At 36.9% G+C, this 17,888-nt stretch overlaps 1 long non-coding RNA gene across 1 annotated transcript in view; it reads left to right on the forward strand.

The window, feature by feature from the left end:
• Positions 1-6,993: 6,993 nt before the first annotated feature.
• The window catches only part of LOC144295516 (uncharacterized), a 62,272-nt gene continuing 51,377 nt past the window's right edge, over positions 6,994-17,888 (forward strand). Inside the window, exon 1 of the long non-coding RNA XR_013362645.1 lies at positions 6,994-7,488. This is a non-coding gene — a long non-coding RNA (uncharacterized LOC144295516). The remainder of the gene's footprint in view (positions 7,489-17,888) is intronic.

The raw sequence follows: 17,888 nt of genomic DNA on the forward strand, positions 1-17,888 counted from the left end.
TAGTCTCCTTAAACCTCATTCGCTCATCCATAAAAATAGTGAAGATAATAATTCCTCGAAGGTTGGTGGATTAAATGCAACATTTAAAAAAATGAGTTAGAATATTAGTTCAATGAGTTGTCATGGATCCCTGAAATATTGTGAATACTTTGTAAATGTACCAGTAAATTTTGACTAATATACAGCATTTATTTTTTCCCTTACAACTAGACATTATACAATGCAATGATATTTGTAACTGAGATGTTCAGTAGAGCAGGTCGTGTCATTCAATGTGTAGTAGAAAAGGGGCATGACCCTAAGGCAAGTTTATATCAAAAACAAAGTTAGATGTTAACTGGAAAATGTGAAGCATTTACCCTATAATTATTTTAAAAGCACCACATGGGCAGTAAATAACAACCCAAACATGACAACATAACTGGAATGACCCTGTGATAGCTATGAATGTGTTTATAGACACTGTGAAATGTTTTTATGATGTAGCAATATTAAGATAGGAATTATGACTGACTTGTTTAATATAATTTTGAGTTTGTAAATCCTTCAAGCATGTCATTAAATAGTCTACAGTTTGCTTATAGTATTTACAATGATCCTGTAAGCACAAATTATTGATCCTACCAGAATACATGCACCATTGGTACACATGGAATATTGATTTCATTTCTTTTTCCTTTTTTCTTTCCTTCCCTTTCCTCCAAAAAAGTCTTGTTTTGCTAGCTTATATTTATGTATATTCATTTCCCATCCTTACCCTTCTTTCCATTTTCCTACTTCCCTACTGCCAGAGATTTCTTTTATTTTTAATTTGGCCTTTGACTATTTTATCAGATTTTTATTCTACCTCTAAAACAAAACTAACTTAAAATATAATAACTCATCTGACCTTCACACAGGTATTGGTGATTCTTTTCTAAAGGACTTTGATATACTTTGTCTGTTAGTACCTTACATTGTCTGGCCTTTTTAAATCTTCCATCTAATATGATGAAACTGAAAAGCAAGCAAATGTAAGTGATTCTGGAATTGGATGAATGTCTTTCAGATATCACTTTTTTTTTTTTTTTAACTGAAGTACATGAATTTCAACTTTGGTTCTTTCAAAGTACTGAGTTGCTAAGAATAAATTTTGTCTTTAAGAAGTTCAAAACAGCCATCCATTCTAATAGTTATAAGTGAAAGTACATTTATGACACAGTAAGAGTAATTGGTCAAAATAATAAATTCATAAATTGTGTATAATTACATACCAATTGGATACTTCATTAGGTTCTCTTGTGTCATGGTTGAAGACTTCCTTGAGCAATAGTAGCTGAGGGTTCTTATTAATCTGTTCATATATATATATATATGTATATATATATATATATATATGTATACACACAAGCATGATTCACAGAGCAGCGTTACTATTGTTATGAAATAATCAGAAAAATAAACCTCTCCTACTCATGAAATTACTATCTAAAGTAATAATGAATTTTTTTTAGTATTCAAATCTGCCATACATAATACTTTTTTTTTTAAATTTTATTTATTCATTCATTCATGAGAGACACAGAGAGAGAGAGAGAGAGAGAGAGAGAGAGAGAGGCAGAGACACGGGCAGAGGGAGAAGCAGGCTCCATGCAGGGAGCCCGATGTGGGACTTGATCCCAGGACTCCAGGATCATTCTCTGGGCCGAAGGCAGGTGCCAAACCGCTGAGCCACACAGGGATCCCCAATTATACTTTTAATAAAACCATGGCCAATGTGAAGAAAACTTATATCTTTAACATTGTTAAAAGTAAAATAGTATATTTTTATTGAAAATGAACTCCATAGCATATTCAGTTCCCCCTCTGCAGTTTTTCCTTAAGCAGAGAGGACTGATTTACTAATGCTTATGGTGGTCATAATCCTTGGGTTGTTAAAAATCTTGATTTATTTTCTTACAAGATAATAATGGGACTTCCTATCAGATTTTATTTGTTTCAATTATACAAAATACTATAGCATTTATTTCCCTCAAGTGTTGTAGTGGCATATAACTCAGAATTTTGCATAAGAATACAGATATTACCTCTGGAACTATCTGCCTAGGTTCAATTTCTGACATACAGCTCTTTAACCTTAAACCTATTATATAATCTCGTATTCCCCAATAAATTGGTGGTAAAAATAGCAAATTTCCTATAGTTATCCTGAGGCTTAAATAGATTATTGCATGTAAACTCATTAAAATTGTGTTTGTTGCATTTAAAGTACCTCAATAATTATTAGTAATAACTAACATAGGGGAAACAAAATACCTTTCATGTAGCATATGCCAAAGGCATCCTTTAGGTGTTTGCTTAGGATATTTAGAATCTGAGAACAAATATACATGTTTCTGTTTTGTTTTTTGATGATTTACATTTTCTTCATGTTGAGTACATTGCCATATGAACTCTTGATTCTAGAAAGTCCTGTTAAGAAATTAATACCCAAAGAGGTGCCTGGCTCACCTTTCAGGGCAGCATAACTCCACCTCTTACAGAGAAACAGAAACCATATAAAAATGTGTATCATTATAATGATTGTTGTTTTACAAGTGACTTTCCAACCCACATTGTTCTGGCCTTTTAACAACTGTGAGATACAGGTAATATGATTATCATTATTTCCCCATTTTACTTATGAGAACTGAAGTTCAGAGTGATTACTTAAGGTCTTATGCATGCAAGAAGTAGAGAAAAAACTTTAAACACACCTTTCATTCCTAAGTCTTTGTACCTACAAGGGTGAAATACACATGAAAAAGTTGCCCTTAAGGCAATTGTGAGAGAGAGGAAATGTTCCTTTCTATCCCTATATTTTCAAAATCAAATTCATGATACTCACTCTTTCCTATATCTAACTGGTTATTCTCTGGTTTTCCTTACTCCAGTGAAGGGCCGTATTCTATTTAACATGTCAAAATTTAACTATAATCCTTAAACCTTGGGTTCACCTTCAGTGTCTAATGCGTCACAAAATCCTGTTATTAAAATGTATTATATCTTCTTTCTAAATATCTCTTGATTCTGTCTATTCCACTTCATCTCTTTGGACACTGCCTAAATCAACACTACTGAGTTCCTTTTTTTTTTTTTAAGATTTTATTTGTTGATTCATGAGAGACACGAGAGAGAGGCAGAGACATACACAGGGGAAGAAGCAGGCTCCCTAAGGGAAGTCCCATGCAGGACCCCATCCCAGGACCCGGGGATCACGCCCTGAGACAAAGACAGATGCTCAACCACTGAGCCACCCAGGTGCCCCAACAATGCTGAATTCTTTCATAAACTGTTATAACTCCCCAACTGATGTCTTTACATCCAATCTGCTGTCCACACCACACCTGAGGTGATCTCTTATAATAAAAATCCTGCCATTAAACTTTTCAACTAAAAACCCCTCCCTATCTACCTTCCTGTTTCCCCCACCCAGAATAAAGAAAAAAATTCCTTAACATGCCTACATGGCTATTTAGAATCTGGTCTCCACCATGTTTATATCTTCATCTTGAGGCTTCCTCTAACTTCATTCAGGTTAGAATGGACCCTGTTTCCCCCCTCCTAATCCAGTGCACTTTCCGATCTGATTTGCTTATCTGAAACTCACTATCCTGCCACTCCTGTGCTGTGACTCTCACTCCTACTTAAAATGCACCTCTCATGCTCATCCTTCAAATGTCAGCTTAAGCAGTATTTTCTTGGGAGAAGCTTTTCTGATCCTCAAGACAGGATCAGACCTCTGGTATATTATCTTTTAGTATGTTGTATTTTATCTTCATTGAATTTGCCACAGATTGAAAATATTTCACTGGTTGCTTGATTAATATTTAATATTCCTACTATAATTCTTGGTATCAGCATTGCATTCTTTTTAATTTTGTTTTTACATAATCTAGTAATCACATAGGTAAATGGATATTTCAAAGTATATGTTGATTGGAAGGATGGAAAAATGAATGTGGGAGCTCTTTATAACATTTTATCCAATTATTTGCAGCTTGGTGTTTATTTTTTATTATAGAGAATCATTTCCAGAGATGCTTTCCTAAACTAATAAAGTTACTAATCCCAAATGCTTTTTAATAATAAATCAATTACTTATTTAAAGAAAACTAGATATAGCTGATAATACCTTTAATTTTATGAACCAATAATGACTTTAAACATTTGTGTAGTGTAGTTTCACTAAATATTACAAAATTATATATAATACATACATTTATAAATATACATGTTTTAAGATTATATATTATATACATGTATCACATCTTATGCCATATATGCACCTCTATAAAATTATAATAAAGATCAACAAATATACACACCTTAGAAAGTATTTTATTACAGGTGAGTGAATAGTATGTAAAGACTTTATTATAGTTGCTAGTTCTTATGTTTGGCATAGATGTAGGTAGAGCACTGGTATGAAAAAATAAAAATACTTGGATCTTAGTTCCAGTTTTGATCTGAAATGGCTCTGAGATATTAAGGAAGCCTCATTTTTCAGAATCACTTTCCTCATCTATGACATAGGGGACAAGGCTACTAGTTCTGTCAAGTCTTTCTTTAGCTTCACAGTGCTATGATCATTTCCAACTTGGACTAAAATCTTTATGGATGGTACTTTCAAATAAATCTGAGGACATTTAAAGAAATCACAAGTGAAATAAGGGTAAAGATTTATGCTCAAATATTGTAAAATGGTTGGAAAAACATACCTTAAATCAATATGACTTCATTATTGGTAGTTGAGAACTCCATTTTTTAAATTGGTGATATTTAGTGTACTTATTTTAACTTTTAAGGAAAATGACTATTGTTGGAATTTAACTTAAGATATGTAAAACATAGCTTTAGGTTTTCTGGGTTTCCATAAGCTAGGTCATTTTTTGTCTCAAAAAAATCTCTCCAAGGATAAAATAGGAATATAAATGAATGTCTAACAGAGAGTTGGACTTACTTAATTCCCATCAAACAACTTGAAAAAATTAAAGATCAGTGAGGCAATTAAAAATCAAATAACACTTTAAAAAAAGAGAATCAGTTATTGCTGGGCATTTGAAATGAGTCACTAAAAGTGAACACAGAATCAAACTCTGAATAGGCATGCCATTTTATGTATGTATGGCTCATTGCCCTCACCAGATTCCAAAAAAGGGAAAAGAAACAAATTTTAATAATATAAATGAACTTGATATTTCCTTTTGAAATTGTTTTTATATCTTTAGAGGATTCAAAATCCCTTCAGAATTTTCAGTTTTTGTGCTTATTGGGAAGATCAGGTAAAATTGTACTCTAGATGAATATGAGTGACAATTTCTGTAGTATATCTGTTAGTAGGTCATGAAGAAAACAATATATTCTCACTGACCTTAGAGCATAAATACGACATTCTTCCCTTTTATTAATAAATGTAACAAAACTTAAAGTCTGAATAAGATTGTAACCATTATTTAGCATCTCTTAGTTCTTTTCTCAAGAAATATCCCAGTGTCAGCCTTAATGTGTTTCTTAGTAGAAAACTCAGTGCTTGGGATTATGTCCAGGATTTTGACAGCTGTATATATCATATAAAGGTTGAAAGGTAGGAGACAGCTTCCAGAAATAATGACGACCTAGATATCCGATAGTCATCTTAAAACAATTTAGTTAAGACAGAGTTGGGAGGCAGCCAGGAACTGAAATTGAAGATGCAAAAATTAATGGAATAAGATAAGGGTTGTAAATCATAAAAACCTGCATGTCATTGGTCTTATATAGGAAGAAGATTGAGCAATGATTGACAAGAAATAGATGTTAATTTGTGGGGATAGAGATATAGAGATGATAGGATATATGTCACCAGATTAAATGCATAGAATTGAACTACTAAAATAGATTTAAAACAAAGAACAAAAAATTATTTATCTTGATACAATATCTTGAGTTTTGATATCCTATGTAGGTAATCAATCATAGAATGTATTCAAGAAACATGAAATTATAGAAAAAAATAACAAAAATTCATTTATAAAAGATATCAGCTCAGCTCAGAATGAGTCAGTGACAATATGTTATAAATAAATTTACACAGTTATAACTATTATATTTACACTATTATATTTTTGGATTACTAAAACATTTAGTGATGGTTGCATAAGTTTTCCATGTTTCCTTATAAAGTTGAATATATTAAAAAATGTAGGAAAGGAAATGGGGAGGATTTTTTTTAGTTATGTAAATCTCACATATTATGTACCTATTCTGTAAAATTGGAAATTTTTCCAGTTATTAGTAAAAAACAGATTTATATTTTGTGTTCCATTTGTTGATTAAATGCTGATATCTGTTTGTAAGCTACCCATTCTTGGTATCAAGCAGAATAAACTTTTTTCCCCTTTTTCCTGAGAAAAATGTAGGGAAAGGTTGAATAAATGGGAGAAAAATTCTGTATATTGTTTCACTTTTCTAACTTTAGTGTTTATTGTTTCATTCTTCTGGAAATGATAGATCGTGATCTTTGATAAATGGCTAGAAAGTTTGTTTTGTTTCTCTGTGATTCTGACATACATGGAAAGGTTTTCTTAATGGATGTCACCTTCACTACTCAGTATGTTTCTGTACTTTCCACAATACTGATGTATTTTTTGTTTTAAGTTGTAGCAGCAGATTGGGACAATAGCTTCTCTACACTGAAATGCAAACAGTGCTGGTAGAATGATGATCATGTAATGAACTCTATCTGTTCTATTTCTTTGCGAAGAATTTTCCACGTTTCGATCCAGAAGAGAGAGGATTCCAAATACAAAAAAATGAAGCAGAAAAGAAGATAAAAATTGAGCAGGATGCAATACAGCAATGCCTGTGTATTCTAACACTAAGTTTTTTAAGTATACTGTTGCCAGGTTTGATCCCGTGGGTAGTGAAATGAAATAGGCCAGGCAAAGGTGGGTCGAGGCGAGCTTGTAAGGAAGCAGGTTCCGCAGGCCCGCAGGGAAGCAGGTGGGAAGGCACAGGCCGGCGGGATGATACAGGTGGGCTCTTACAGGGAAGGGCGGGGTGGTGCCCGTGTAGGGTGAGAGCTGCTTACGTCTATTTATGGTACGGGGTTAGGTAAGGTTCAGGTTCCGTTTCCTGCATAGGTCCCATTTTCCCACCATGACGCGGCCTTGGGCGTCCTAGTGGCGGGCAAGCCCCGAGGCGAGGGTGGCAAGATGGAGGCCCGGCGGCTAGATGGAGGCCCGGCGGCAAGATGGAGGCCCGGCGGCAAGATGGAGGCCCGGCGGCAAGATGGAGGCCCGGCGGCTAGATGGAGGCCCGGCGGCTAGATGGAGGCCCGGCGGCAAGATGGAGGCCCGGCGGCTAGATGGAGGCCCGGCGGCAAGATGGAGGCCCGGCGGCAAGATGGAGGCCCGCCGCCATTGTGTTGGTGCTTCCCCATCCCCCAGGATCCCGCCGGCCCAACAACTGTAAGACTTGGGATAAAAGGTAATAGATATTTTATATAACAGAGGTAAGAAAGGACTTTTAAGAATAATGTACTCTAACCACATTAATTAACAAAACGCATGCTTACAGAGATTGTCCGCAAAAAGAAGGGGATTCACATAAAGAGTGAAACCCCAGAGAAACGGGACCACATTCTCTCCAGACTCATTGGCTACCAAGGGTACATAGTTAATACTAAATAAAGTAGGAGTCTCCAGGCCAGAGGCAAATTGCTATTGAAATTTGAGATAAAACCCACAGTAATTTCTCCTCTGGGCTTAGCCACCACAAGTCATGATGGGAAATTCCTTGGAAGGAAATATTGGCTGGAGGAAAGAAAGATTATGATGGATGCTGCGGCCACCTGTGAACTTCAGTTTAAGGTCCTGACTGAGAAAAGCTGATGCTGCCCTCTTTGAGCACAATTTCAAATTGGCTCATCCTTGGATCTGGTATGGAAAGCTATATGCCCCAAATAGGGGAAATAATGATATTGAAAGCAAAAAGAGGGGGTCCCTGGGTCACTTAGTTGGTGAAGTGATCTACTCTGGATTGCAGCTCAGTCATGATCTTGGGGTCTTGGGATGAAACCCCTCATCTCAGGCTCAGCGTGGAGGCTGCTTGTCCCCCTCCCTCTGTTTCCTCCCCACTCTCTCTCTTGCATTCTCTTTCTCTCTAAAATAAATGTAAATAAATAAACTCTTAAAAAAAAAAAAAAGAAAACAGTAAGAGGCCAACCAACTCCTCCCTCTGCTCTTTCCTTATTTGCATCCATCCATCATCCAGCATACTTTACTTGGTAAGACTGTTTTGTTTTGTTTTGTTTTGATCCTAGTGATGTGAGAAACAAAGGTGGAAGGAAAATTAACTTTCCTCATATCCTTTTGACAAGTCCTTGAAACTGGCAGAGTGACATTCCTCGGAAACTCAGCTGCCTCAATGTTAATACTTTGTTAAGGGAAAAAGGCAATCTTACCCCAATCCCCAGGATCCTGTAAGTCTACTTTAACATACAAAAATTCTTTTGGAAACTTCTTTTATCTCAACACCTCCCCCACTAAGATATATATTAGCGATCATTGTCCAAGCAATATGACCCAATAATACACTCATGACTAAGGGTTTACTAAGCAATAATAAATGACCTTTCCTAATACTTGCTAATGAAGGAATAGGGCTAGCTGCATAAAGCACAGCTAATATCCCACAAATGACCCCCACCCAAGGTGGGATATACGTGACATTCTTCAGAAAGTTTCCAATTGTCTTCATGTTAATGCCTTGCTAGAGGGAAAAGCAATGTGTAACTTGACAATGGCAAGGCCTCCAGTATCTTGTAGGTCTTCTTTAGCATATGAAAATCCTTTTGAAATCTCCCTTTTTACTCAACCTCCCCCAACTCCCAGGTATATAATCAGCCACTCCTCACAGGCCTGGGGCAGCAGCTTTTCCTGCTCAAGGATCCCATCCCTGGGCTTTAATAAAACCACCATTTTGCACCAAAGATGTCTCAAGAATTCTTTCTTGGCCCTTGGCTTGGAACTCTAACATCTTTCCTACATTAGTAGCCGGAATTGAGAAGGAAGAGTATGATTCTTCTCCTGTGAGTAATATGGGGTAGAGGTGGTTTCCTTTTATTTATTTATTTATTTATTTATTTATTTATTTATTTATTTATTTATTAAGATTTTATTTATTCATACAGAGAGAGAGAGAGAGAGGCAGAGACACAGGCAGAGGGAGAAGCAGGCACCATGCAGGGCGCCTGATGTGGGACTCGATCCTGGGTCTCCAGGATCACACCCTGGACTGCAGGTGGCGCTAAACCGCTGCGCCACCGGGGCTGCGCAGTTTCCTTTTTATCTGGTCAATTTACACTAGTAAAATTATAAACTCAAAGTTTTCTGACTCTATTTCTGTCACCCCCATTAAACTATCCTATCTCTATCCTCCTGCACACTGAGTTCAAGAAACATTTAAACTGAAAAAGCTATGAGAGAGAAACAGACATTGATAACAAAGAGAGCTTCAGTCACTTAGCAATTCTGTCAATTCATTCTGTGAAAACATTCTCTTATTTGTTTTGTAGATAAAAATCCCTAGACATTTTGTAGTGTTTTCTTTAAAATAAGGCTTTCGGGATCTCTGGGTGGTGCAGCAGTTTGGCGCCTGCCTTTGGCCCAGGGCGCAGAGACCCGGGATCGAATCCCAAGTCAGGCTCCTGGTGCATGGAGCCTGCTTCTCCCTCTGCCTGTGTCTCTGCCTCTCTCTGTGTGTGTTTGACTATCATAAATAAATAAAAAAATTAAAAAAAAATAAAATAAGGCTTTCATAAGTGCCATATCACTTGCTAAAACAATAGTAGTTCGACTACTTGACTTTTTTCTTTATATTATTTACCCTAACAATGGGGAAAAAACAAAAATGAAAACCTCTTAACCAGCCAGATGCCTTTAAGAGCCCTAAAGAGATGAGAAAGATGACTCAAGCATTCCTTTTTTCACTTAGTGCGTTTTTACTATTTGCCAAATAGGAGTTTCCATGTTTAGAGAAAGGGCCCCAAGCACAAGGAGTTCCACCCATGTTACATCAAACTCTTATCAAAAATTTTTCCAATAATCATATTGTGTGTTTTGAATGTCTACAGAATATCTTGCATAAAGTTTATAATGCATAATTTAGTATCCTTTATTATGGATAATTATCAAGTTACAGTATGTTACTTTATACATAACAAATATAACACAAATGATGTGTATGTTGAATGAATAGATCTCCCTTGTGTATTCCAGAATAATGTTTGGGAGGAAAAATCATGCAGTCTGCACTTCAATCACACTAACTCATGACTTCATATTCTTACTGCACAAGATTTGCAGGGTAAAACTAATGAAATAAAATTGTCCCAAGAATTGTTGCCAAAGACAACGTTAGGCCAAGTCCCCGGAGGTGACAAGTAGCTCTGGCATTTTAAAGGGGGAAAAGGAATCTGTTAAAAGCACATTCACACTTAGGACTAAAGGGAACTTATTTTGGGAGAATCTTGAAGAAGGTGTTTTCACGAACCACTTAAAATTCACTGCTTTGATGCATCATACAGTATGTCGATTTTAGGTTATTTTGGCTTCCCTCATGTGCTTTGTTGTTATATCCCTTGTGTAGGAAACTGTTTTCATTTATCATATTTCTTGTGTGATATTATGAAACATTATATTTTTATCTATTACATGAAAAACACTATTCCCCAGTTTATGCATTTATTTGGCAAAATGTAGATTATATAAGATTAACATGCACATCTTTGACACTAATAATCAAATTAAATTCTACTAATACATCTCAAAACATCCTATCTCTACTATTCTGCATTTAGTCTATAAAATTAGGTTAAATACATATTTTCAATACCAGCATTAGTATTTGAAGCCCAAACATACCTGCTTCCTGTATGTAACTGTCAGGGAGGAAGAACTTCCTCTGCCCTATGATCCTTTTAGGTGGACTTAGAATCAAATTGACATGAAATTGATTAACAGGAGAAAATCAGATTTAATAGACATGGTATGGGGAATCCACACAGACCCAAACGTCTGAAAACACCAAGGCAGTGTGAAGCTCCTAAGAGCTAAGGAGAGGAGAGGAGCCTGAGGACACAAATAGGAGAAAACTCATTAGCAAGAGGGTGAAAGGAGATGTTTGAGGAAAAACAAGTTTGTCCTATTGTGTAGATGAATTCCTTTGGTAAAGGGAGTCTCTGTTAAAATTTCCATTCCTCTTGTAGGCTCGCCTTGCACTATAAATTTAGGCAGTGGTGGAGGGGAGGCAGAGCCACTTTCCTGCACCTGCTAAGTTTATATTACTTTTTGATTTTAGAGATTTTATTTATTTATTCATGAGAGACACGGAGAGAGAAGCAGAGACAAAGGCAGAGGGAGAAGCAGACTCCCTGCGGGGAGCTCAATGTGGGACTTGATCTTAGAACCCCAGAATCATGCCCTGGGCCAAAGGTAGACGCTCAACCACTAAGCCACCCAGGCATCCCGAGTTTATATGACTCTTTTTTTTTTTTTTTTTTTTTTTTAGTTTATATGACTTTTAACTGGAAATAGTATTTACTCCAAAGTGGCACATTTTGGGGCAGGCTGCCCTGAGCCCCTACATAACTTTCTGGATAGACTAGGTTATACTATGGTAACAAATGCAGCCAAAATTTCAATTGCTTAAAACAGCAAAGACATCATGGGCTCTTTTTTCTTTAAGTTTTTAATTTAATTCCAGTATAGTTAACATACTGTGTTTTATTCAGTTTCAGACGTACAATGTGATCCAACAATTCTATGCATTACTCAGGTCTCATCATGGTAAATGCATTCTTTAATCCCTTCAACATTTACACCCATCCTCCCACCCACCTCCCTCTGGTGACCTGGCTAATGGCTGTATGTATGTGTGTGTGTAGTTTCCCTCACATTGGGGACCCAGCTAACAGAAAGAGTAGCCACAATCTAGAATATTAATATCAACACTAGTAGATGGAAAACATAGAGTGTGGCAAATTTGTAACTAAACCAATATGAGTTCACTTCTTGGTAAGTCAGAAAGTGCATCAGGTTGAGTTGTCTCCCAAAGAAAACTGACCTGCAGCAAATAACTGACCTGCAGATCACCAGGAATGGTTTCAAAACCATGACTCCCTGAGAGAGTGAATGGGGCTCTTTTGTTTAGGGTTAGGATGAATATTTAGATATTAGATAGGGAAGCCTTGGCGGACTTAAGGTCACACATGAGCCTTAAGGAGATATACCTATACATACATTGTAATACATACATTGTATGTTATGTAAATGAGGCTGAGGTTCTTCCCTGGGTAGAGATTTTAGTATTTTAATGAGACAAAGGTAATTGTAGGTCATTCCAGAGGTCACTCTGTGGTCCATCTGCAGACGCAAGAATCAGGGGTACAGTTTACAAGGTCTGGATGGTCTGGGCTGACAAGAGGTCTTGGCAGGGCAGTCACTAGCACCTGAGGGATGGTTTTGGGTTTCATTTGCCTGAGTTAAAGGTAAGCCAGAAAAAAGCTTAAGGAAAAAGGTCAGACAAAGGTTAGTAAGTACAAGCAGATGAGTGGTAGAGGTCAGGTCTTGAGGTCTAGGTGGTGACAGACTGTGTGCTCACTAACTCATAACCTGGAATAAAAAAGCTGGAATATTTTTGAACTGTCCAAGTTACTAATCCAACAAGCAAACAAAACCATATTTGTGACTTAAATATTTGTCTCTAATATCAAATTCTCAAACTTTCCCATTTGTGTTTGGAGTGTAGAGAAGGAGAGGGAGAGAGACACCTGCCATCTACCACTGGCACAGGATTTGTGATGTGAGAAACAAAGGTAAAAGAAAAATTTATTAAATTTCCTCACTACTTACAGCCCACTGACAAGTCCTTGAAACAGAGGAACATTCCTCTAGGAACTCAGCTTCCTCTATGTTAATAGTTTGCTAAGGACAAAAGGCAATTTTAGCTCAACCCCACCCTCCCCCAGGATCCTGTAAGTCTACTTGATAAAGATTCCTTTGGAAACTTTATCTCTACCCTCCAAATATCTGTTAGCAATTATCTCCCAAGCCTGTAGCTCACTGATGTACATCTGAAGGGTCTCATGACTAGGGTTTTACTAGACAGTAATAAATGACCTTCTCCTAATAATAGCTAGCCTCCTCAAGGTCCTTGATACCTTGCTCTCAAACTTCCAAAATTCCTTAGAGACGTATGCTCTCCCTAACTCCTTCCCAAAGACAAAATCTGACACTCCTCATGACCCCAGAGCAGCTCCTTTTTGCCCAAGGGTTCTGTCCCCGTACTTTAATAAAACCACCCTTTTACACCAAAGACGTCTCAAGAATTCTTTCTGGGCCATCAGCTCAGAGTCCCAACATTTCCTACATCAGGTAGGTCCAGAGAACACATCTGGCAAATATGGCAACTAAATATTGCATTACTCTGTGTACTTTAGGCTCAAATTTCATGCCGTGAGTTACATTTGGATTAGCCAAACTCCTTTAACCCAGGCAAGTAAAATCAGTTCCATCTCTTGCCTCTATTTATCCAATTTTTATAATCTTGGGTTTGCCAAGATGAGTTACTTTCCATAATATAAAGCTCAAGTCCCTCTGGAGACACTAGTAAGAGAGTTCTAAAAAATACAATAGAGGGAAGAAGGATCCAAAAGATCCAAAGGCCCCACATAGATATACCAAAATAGCAAAAAGCCCATAAATCAGAAATATGAATTACCAAGAAAGCCAGGTTTCTATTTCCAGGTATCTTTCCCAAAAGCTACAACCCTTAGCAACAACTAAAATCATGTTCTAAATTTGGCAGTGATCCATGTCAGAACTCCTCAGCTTTGCAGACTTCCTGGGGATTTGGAGTGTATGTTTAAAATTCCCTGCATATGGGTTGAGTATAACCCATTTGAAGCATGGACATATATATGTATTTTTTTTTAATTTAAAATCCATTAACATATAGTGTATTATTAGTTTCAGAGGTAGAGTTCAGTGATTCATCAGTTGCATGTAACAGTGCTCATCACATCACATGCTCTCCTTAATGCCCATCGATGAATTACCATATCCCCTAACCCACATCCCCTCTAGCCACCCTCAGTTGATTTCCTATAATTGTCTTTTATGATTTGTCTCCATCTCTGATTTCCTCTTATTTTCCCTTCCCTTCACCTATGATCCTCTGCTTTGTTTCTTAAATTCCATATATGAGTGAAATCATATGATAATTGTTGTTTTCTGATTGACTTACTGCACTAAACTTAATACCCTCTAGTTCCATCTAGGTCATTGCAAATGGTAAGATTTCTTTTTTTTTCTTTTGATGGCTGAGTAATATTCCATTGTATATATGTACCTCTCCTATTTATCCATTCATCTGTCAATGGACATGTGGGCTATTTCCATTGTTAGGCTATTGTGGACATTGCCACTATAAACAATGGAGCGCAGGTGCCCCTTTGGATCATTATGTTTGCATCCTTTGGATAAATACCTAGTAGTGCAATACCTAGGTCATACAATAGCTCTATTTTTAGCTTTTTTGAGGAATCTTTATATTGTTTTCCAGGGTGGCTCTACCAGTCCATATTCCAGCCAGCAGTATGAAAGGGTTCCTCATTCTCCACATTCTCATCAACATTTGTTGTTTCTTGTGTTACTAATTTTAGCCCTCCTGACTGGTATGAGGTGGTATCTCCTTGTGGTTTTGATTTAATATTTCCCCATACTGAGTGATGTTGAGCACTTTTTCGCATGTTAGCCATTAGTATGTTTTCTTTGGAGGAATGCCTGTCCATATCTCCTGCCCATTTCTTGATTGGATTTTTTTGTTCTTTGGGTGTTGAGTTTGATAAGTTTTTATAGATTTTGGATACTAGCCCATTCTCTGATAAGACATTTGCAAATATTTTCTCCTGTTCTATTGGTTGTCTTTTGGTTTTGTCAATTGTTTCCTTTGCTGGGCAAAAGCTTTTTATCTTGATGGAATGCCAATAGTTCATTTTTGCCTTTCTTTCCCTTGCCTTTGAGATATGTCTAGCAAGGAGTTGCTAGGGGCCAAGGTCACAGAAGTTGCTGCCTGTCTTCTCCTCTAGGGTTTTGATGGATCCCTCTCTCACATTTAAGTTTTTCATTATTTTGAGTCTATTTTTATGGATGGTGTAAGAAAATGGTCCAAATTCATTTTTCTGCATGTGGCTGTCCAGTTTTCCCAACACCATTTGTTGAAGAAACTGTCTTTTTTCCATTAGATATTATTTCCTGCTTTGTTGAAGATTAATTGACCATAGAGTTGGGGTCCATTTCCTGGTTCTCTATTCTGTTCCATTGATCTATGTGTCTGTTTTTGTGGCAGTACCATATGGTCTTGATGATCACAGCTTTGTAATATAGCTTGAAGTCCAGTATTGCGAGGCCACCAGCTTTGATTTTCTTTTTCAACGTTCCTTTGGCTATTTGGGGTCTTTTCTGGTTCTATACAAATTTTAGGATTATTTGTTCCAGCTCTATGAAAAATGATGGTATTTTTATAGGGATTGCATTGATTATGTAGATTGCTCTGGTCAGCAAAGACTTTTTTAACAATGTTTGTTTAACTAATTCATAAACATGAAACATGTTTCCATTTATTTGTGTCTTCTTCAATTTCTTTCATAAGTGTTCTTTTTTTTTTTTTTTTTTCATAAGTGTTCTATAGTTTTCAGAGTACAGATCTTTTACCTCTTTGGTTAGGTTTATTCCTAGGTATCTTGTAATTTTTGGTGCACTTTTTTTAAGACTTTATTTATTCATGAGAGACACACAGAGAGGCAGAGACCATAGGCAGAGGTAGAAGCAGGCTTCTCACAGGGAGCCCAGTGCAGGACTCCATCGCCAGACCAGGGTCACGTCCTGAGCTGAAGGCAGACACTCAATCACTGAGCCATCCAGGCACCACTTTTGGTGCAATTTTAAAAGGGATCGATTCCTTATTTTCTCTTTCTTCTTTCTCATTGTTAGTGTATAGAAATACAACTGATTTCTGTGGATTGACTTTATATCCTGCAACTTTGCTGAATTCCTGTATGAGTTCTAGCAATTCTTGGGTGGAATCATTTGTGTTTTCAACATAGAGTATCATGTCATCTGCAAAAGGTGAGACTTTCTTTGCTTCTTTTTTTTTTTTTTTAAAGATATTATTCATTTATTCATAAGAGACACAGAGAGAGGCAGAGACACAGGTAGGGGGAGAAGCAGGCTCCCTGTGAAAATCCTGATGCAAGACTCGATCCCAGGACCCCAGGATCCCAGGACCCCAGGACTCCATCGCCAGACCAGGGTCATGTCCTGAGCCAAAGGCAGATGCTCAACCACTGAGCCACTCAGGGACCCCAGTTTCTTTGCTTCTTTACTTTCTTTTACTTCTTCTTTGCTGATTGGATGTCTTTTATTTCTTTTTGTTGTCTGATTGCTGAGGCTAGGACTTCTAGTACTATGTTTGAACAACAGTGGTGAGAGTGGACATCCCTGTAATGTTCCTAACTTTAGGGGAAAACTCTCAGTTTTTTCTCATTAAGAATGATATTCTCTGTAGGTGTTTTGTATATAGGTTTAATAATATTGAGGTATGTTCCCTATATCCCTACATTGTGAAGAGTTTTAATCAAGAAAAGATGCTGCATTTTGTCACATACTTTTTCTGCATCTATTGGGAGGATGATATGGTTCTTATCCTTTTTAAAAAAATTATTAATGTGGTTTATCATGTTGATTAATTTGTGGATGTTGAATCATCCATGCAGCCCAGGAATAAATCCTAGTTGGTCATGGTGAATAATCCTTTTAATGTACTGTTGGTTCCTACTGCCTAGTATCTTAGTGAGAATTTTTGCATCCATGTTCATCAGGGATATCAGTCTATAATTCTCCTTTTGGTGGGGTCTTTGGTTTTGGGATCAAGATAATGCTGGCCTCATAGAATGAGTTTGGAAGTTTTCCTTCCATTCCTATTTTTTGAAACAGCTACAGAAGAATGTTTTCTTGTTTATTTTCCACCTAGATGATCAGTCCATTACAATGAGTGAGATGTTAAAGTCCCCTACTATTATTGTGTTATTAACAATGTGTTTCTTTAATTTTGTTATTAATTGGTTTGTATAATTGGCTGCTCCCAAATCAGGGCATAATATTTACAATTGTTAGTATCTTCTTGTTGGATAGACCCTTCATTTGTGATATAGTGTCCTTCCTCATCTCTTATTATAGTCTTTGGTTTTAAATTGGGATGGTTACTTCAGATTTCTTTTGATCCCATTTGCATGATATATGGTTCTCCCCCACCCCCTTTCAATCTGGAGATGTTTTGGGGTCTAAAATGAGTTTCTTATAGATAGCATATAGATGAGTCTTGTTTTTTTTATCCAGTCTGATCCTCTGTGCCTTTTGATTGGAGCATTTAATCCATTTACATTCAGAGTAATTATTGAAAAACGTGAATTTAGTGCCATTGTATTACCTGTAAAATCACTGTTTCTGTATATTGTTCCTTTCTGGTCTTTGTTACTTTTGGGCTCTCTCTTTGCTTAAAGGATCCCCTTCAATATTTCTTGCAGGGCTGGTTTAGTGATAATAAGTTCTTTTAGTCTCCGTTTGTCCTGGATGCTTTTTATCTCTCCTTCTATTTTGAATGACAGGCTTGCTGGATAAAGTATTCTTGGTTGAATATTTTTCTCATTAGTAACCTGAATATATCATGCCAGCCTTTTCTGGCCTGCCAAGTCTCTGTGGATAGGTCTGTTGCCAGCCCTATGTTTCTACCTTTTTAGGTTAAGGACTGCTTGTTCTGAACTGCTT

This window comes from Canis aureus, chromosome 23 (assembly GCF_053574225.1).
Source record: "Canis aureus isolate CA01 chromosome 23, VMU_Caureus_v.1.0, whole genome shotgun sequence".
Classification (NCBI taxonomy): Eukaryota; Metazoa; Chordata; class Mammalia; order Carnivora; family Canidae; genus Canis; species Canis aureus.